We start from the raw sequence: 6,166 nt of genomic DNA on the forward strand, positions 1-6,166 counted from the left end.
GTGGCCAGGATCGAGAATCCCAAAGGCTCTGTTGCCTGCCTGGTGCCAGGGTTCAGGATATCTCATCTGGGCTGCAGAGGAACGTGGAGTGGGAGGGGAAAGATCCAGTTGTCACGGTCCACGTAGGTACCAACGATATAGGTAGAATGAGGTTAGAGGTTCTGCTGAGGGAATATGAGCAGCTAAGGGCTAAATTAAAAAGTAGAACCAAAAAGGTAATAATATCCGGATTACTATCTGAGCCACAAGCAAATTGGCAAAGGGTCAATAAGATTAAAGAGGTAAGTGCGTGGCTCAAAGAGAGAGAAATTGGTGCGGGAGAAGTTAGTTCGAATTCGTGGGACATTGGCACCAGTACTAGGGAAGGAGGGAGCTGTTCTGATGGGACGGGCTCCATCTGAATCATGCTGGGACCAGAGTCCTGGGGAATCACATAACTAGGGCTGTACACAGGGCTTTAAACTAAATAGTGGGGGGGGGAGGGTTCAGTTACATGGAAAAACAGGAAGTTAAAGGAGAAGGTAGGAGTGCAGGTTAGTGGTGAGGCTGATTGTTACCAAACTGCAAGAAGTATACTGGTTAAACCAGAAGAGAGAAATAATAAACAGACGAATAAAGCATCAGTGCTGAGGGACAGGTTAGGGGGTATAGCCCAAATAAGAGTTCTATATACAAATGCACGGAGTGTAAGGAATAAACTAGATGAGCTGCAGGCGCAAATTCAAATGGAAGATTATGATGTGGTGGCCATTGCGGAGACGTGGCTGCAGGATGGTCGGGACTGGGAACTAAATATACCTGGTTATAAAGTTCACAGGAGGGACAGGGAAAATGGCAGAGGGGGTGGAGTAGCCTTACTGATTAGAAATAATATCACCTCATTGGTGAAGGAGGATATAATGAGAGGAAAGCATCCAGTGGAGACCTTATGGGTGGAATTGAGGAACAGAAAAGGATCTAAAACTGTAATACATGTGTATGGACCCCCTGGTAGCAGTTCTGAGGTGTTAGATTGTATAAATGCACAAATTAGGCAAGTGTGTAACAAAGGCAGAGTAGTATTAATGGGGGATTTTAATTTACGCATAGATTGGGAGAGGCAGACTAGCACCTGTCAGAAAGGTAGTGAACGTCTGGAATGTGTCTGGGATAGTTTCCTCAAGCAGTATGTCCTAGATGTAACAAGGGGATAGGCAATATTAGATTTAGTTATGAGTAATGAGCCAAATTTAATTAGTAGCCTAACTGTGCGTGAACATTTATCAAAGGATGATCACATCATGATCGAATTCAAGGTAGCGTTTGAAAGTGAAAAGCACGAATCAGCTACTAGAATTTTAGACTTGGGTAAGGCTGACTTTACCGGGATGAGACAGAGACTGTCCACGGTAAACTGGGTAGATCTGTTAATGGGTCAAACGACTGAAGAACAGTGAAGAATATTTAAAGAAACATTTAATGAAATACAGAGCAAGTATATACCCCTGAGAGGAAAAAGCTCCACTTCACAGAAAAAACAGCCATGGACAACTAAAGAGATTAGGGATAGCATAAAACAAAAAGAAAGAGCTTACAAAAATTCAAAACGCAGCACAGATCCGGCCGAATGGGATAGATACAAAGACCAGCAAAGGGTCACAAAGCAGCTTATAAGAGCTACTAAAAGAGATTATGAAAGGAAACTTGCAAGGGACATCAAAATCAATAAGAAGAAATTTTATAGTTACATAAAGGGAAAGTGGGTGGTCAAGAGCTGAAAATGGAAATATTGTCATTGATAATGGGGAAATGGCAGACATGTTGAAAAATTACTTTGCCTCAGTATTTACAGCTGAAAAGGAGGATAACTTGCCGTAAGTCCCGAAAAAATTAATAGCCGATAGGGGACAGGGACTTAATACAATTAACGTAAGTTAAACATCAGTAACAAGGAAATTAATGGAACTAAAGAGTGAGAAATCCCCAGGACTTGACGGTTTCCATCCGAGGGTGTTAAAGGAAGTAGGGGAGCACATTGTAGATGTCCTAACTATAGTCTTTCAGAGTTCCCTAGATTCAGGAGTGGTCCCTCTGGATTGGCAAGTTGCACATTTCACTCCACTTTTTAAGAAGAGTGAAAGGGGGAACCAAGGAAATTACAGACCAGTTAGCCTGACATCTGTGGTGGACAAGTTGCTGGAGTCTATAATCAAGGATAGGGTGACTGAACACCTGGAAAAATTTCAGTTAATCAGGGACAGCCAGCGTGGATTCATGACGGGATGGTCATGCCTGACAAATCTCATTGAATTTTTTGAAGAGGTGACTAAGGTAGTAGACAGAGGAGTGTCTCTGGATGTTATTCTCTGGACTTCCAGAAGGCATTTGATAAAGTCCCACATAAGAGACTGTTAACTAAGATAGAAGCTCATGGACTTGAGGGAAAATTATTGACATGGTTAGGAAGTTGTTTGAGTGGTAGGTGACAGAGAGTGGGGATACTAGGTAAGTACTCCGATAGGCGGAATGTGACTAGTGGTGTCCCACAGGGATCTGTGTTGGGGCCTCAATTATTCATTAACGACTTGGATGATGGCATAGTAAATCATATATCCAAATTTGATGATGATACAAAGTTAGGCGGCATTGTAGACAGTCTAGATGATAGCATAATTTCAAAGAGATATTGACAGACTAGGTGAATGGGCAAAACTGTGGCAGATGGATTTCAATGCAGGCAAGTGTGAGGTTATCCATTTTGGACCAAAAAAGGATAGAGCATGGTACTTTCTAAATGGGAAGATGTTAAGTACAGTGGATGTCGAAAGAGACTTGGGGGTTCGGGTGCATAGATCTTTAAAATGCCATGAACAAGTGCAGAAAATAATCAAAAAGGCTAATGGAATGCTAGCCTTTATATCTAGAGGATTGGAATATCAAGGCACGGAGGTTATGCTGCAGCTGTACAAAACCCTGGTTAGACCCCACTTGGAGTACTGTGAGCAGTTCTGGGCACCACACCTTAGGAAGGATATATTGGCCTTGGAGGGAGGGCAACATAGGTTTACAAGAATGATACCTGGACTACAGGGGTTAAGTTACGAGGAGAGATGACACAAATTAGGCCTGTTTTCACGAGATATTAGGGATATGGGCCAAAGGCAGGTATATGGAGATAGGCCGCAGATCAGCCATGATCTCATTGAATGGCGGGACAGGCTCGAGGGGCTGAATGGCCTACTCCTGTTCCTATCTTCCTATGTTCCTAGATGGCCACTATCCTGCCATTCACACTTCATCCAGATGCATCTTTTGTTTCTTTACTTGTCCTTTACCACTCCCTTTGGCTTTGTACCATGAAACGTTTTGTCATTTAATCTCTCCAGTGCTCCACTCTATCACAGACCTTCCCTTTTGTTCTGCTTCCACCTCCTCCCATTCACTTGCTCAAAACCTATTACATTTCTAACATTTCACAGTTCTGATACAAGGTCATATACCTGAAAGGTTAATTCTGTTTTTCTCACTACAGGTGCTGCATGACCTCATGAGTATTTCCAGCATTTTCTGTTCTTATTTTAGTAGGGGTTATTTGATAGTGATCAGGAGTGGGAAGGCTAAGTGACTTTTTTAATGTTAAGATTGTGGCAAACTCCATATACATGTAAGTTAGCAAAAAGGAAAATAAATTTAGAACAGATATCAGGAAAAATACATGTTTAGAATGATCTATCTATTCAGTGGGAGGCGTAGCTGTATTGTCACTGGACTAGTAACCCACAGACCCAGGGTATTGCTTGGGGCCATGAGTTCGAATCCCACCACGGCAGAAGATGGAATTTGAATTGAATTCAATTAATAAATCTGGAATTAAAAGCTAGTCTAATGATGGCCATGAAACCATTGTCCATTGTTGTCAAAACCCATCTGGTTCACTAATGTCCCTTAGGGAAGGAAATCTACTGTCCTTACCTGGTCTGGCCTACATGTGACTCCAGACCCACAGCGATGTTGTTGACTCTTAAATGCCCTCTGAAAATGGCCTAGCAAGCCACTCAGTTGTACCAAACTGCTACAAAGTCAATAAGGAATGAAAATGGAGGCACCACCCAGCATCGGCCTAGGCACCAGAAATGACAACGGCAAATCCAGCCCTGTCAACCCTGCAAAATCCTCCTTCTAACATCTGGGGGCTTGTGCCAAAGTTGGGAGAGCTGTCCCACAAACTAGTCAAGCAACAACCTGACATCTACTTAGACTGACCTTCCAAACCTATGACCTTTACCACCTAGAAAGAGAAGGGCAACAGATGCATGGGAACACCAATTTCCCCTCCAAGCGATAAACCAGGTAATTACAGGCCAGTGAGTCTAACATCAGTGGTAGGGAAACTATTGGAAAAATTTCTGAGGGACAGGATTAATGTCCACTTGGAGAGGCAGGGATTAATCAAGGATAGTCAGGGGGAGAACATGTCTAGCAAATTTTTCAAGGAGGTGACTAGGTGTGTAGATGAGGTTAAAGCAGTTGATGTAGTCTACATGGACTTCAGTAAGGCTTTTGATAAGGTCCCGCATGGGAGATTGGTCAAGACGGTAAGAGCCCATGGGATCCAGAGAAATTTGGCAAATTGGATCCAATATTGGCTTAGTGGCAGGAGGCAGAGGGTGATGGTCGAGGGTTGTTTTTGCGATGGAGGCCTGTGACCAGTGGTGTACCACAGGGATCGGTGCTGGGACCCTTGCCTTTTGTAGTGTACATTAATGATTTAGAAGTGAATATAGGAGGTATGATCAGTAAGTTCGCAGATGACATAAAAATTGGTGGTGATGAGCAAAGCCTTAGATTACAGGATGATATTGATGGGCTGGTAAGATGGGCAGAGCCATGGCAAATGCAATTTAATCCTGAGAAGTGTGAGGTGATGCATTTTGGGAGGACTAACAAGGCAAGGGAATATACAATGCCTGGTAGGAGCCTAGGAAGTATAGAGGGTCAGAGGGACCTTGGTGTACTTGTCTATAGATCACTGAAGGTAGCAGCACCAATCTCACATGCGGGACCTGTAAAAAAGGCTAGTTAGGCCATAACTGGAGTACTGTGTACAGTTCTGGTTGCCACACCATAGGAAACATATGATTGCACTGGAGAGGGTGCAGAGGAGATTCACCAAGATGTTGCCTGGGCTGGAGCATTTCAGCTATGAAGAGAAATTGGATAGGCTTGGGTTGTTTTCCTTAGAGCAGAGAAGGCTGAGGGGGGATGTGATTGAGATATACAAAATCTTGAGAGGCATAGATAGGGTAGATTGGAAGAAACTTTTTCCCTTACTGGAGGTGTCAATAACGAGGGGGCATAAATTTAAGGGCAGGGGCAGAAGGTTCAGAGGGAATTTGAGGAAAACTGTTTTCAACCAGAGGGTGGATGGAATCTGGAACACACTGCCTGAAGTGGTGGTAGAGGCAGGAACCCTCACAACAGTTAAAAAGTATTTAGATGAGCACTTGAAACGCCATAGCCTACAAGGCTACGGACTAAGTGCTGGAAAATGAGATTAGAATAGATAGGTGCTTGATGGCCAGCATGGACACAATGGGCCAAAGGACCTGTTTGTGCACTGTATGACCATCCTGACTTGGAATTATATCGCCGTTTCTTCACTGTGGCTGGGTCAAAATCGTGGAACTCCATTCCTAACAGCACTCTGGGAGTATCTACCCCACATGGTCTGCAGTGGTTCAAGAAGGCGTCTCACCACCACCTTCTCAAGGGCAATTAGGGATGGGCAATAGATGCTGGCCTGGGCAGTGATGGCCACATCCCATGAATGAATAATATCAAGGCAATCCAGATTAAAAAAAAACAGTGGGAAAGTTGATGCACGAGAGGGATGGGCTAAATGGCCTTTACTTATCATCAAATTTACCCAAGGACCCATCTTCCTGTTATCGGTTTTGGTGCATTGACCACTGCTCAATACGTCAGGAAAAAAGTCCTCACCTCCGGATGGGAACTGTCCACTGCTTTCAATGAAAATAAATGCTGCACAATTGGGGGGACATTTTAGTGGGAATTCATAAAAACATGATGCATGCGTCCGAAGGAATTGGAAATGAAAAAACTCTCGGTCCCCCGATACTATTACTACAATGGGACAGGAGGAGGCGTACGGGTCCTAGGAAATTCC

This window comes from Heterodontus francisci, chromosome 17, assembly GCF_036365525.1.
Source record: "Heterodontus francisci isolate sHetFra1 chromosome 17, sHetFra1.hap1, whole genome shotgun sequence".
NCBI classification, from domain to species: domain Eukaryota; kingdom Metazoa; phylum Chordata; class Chondrichthyes; order Heterodontiformes; family Heterodontidae; genus Heterodontus; species Heterodontus francisci.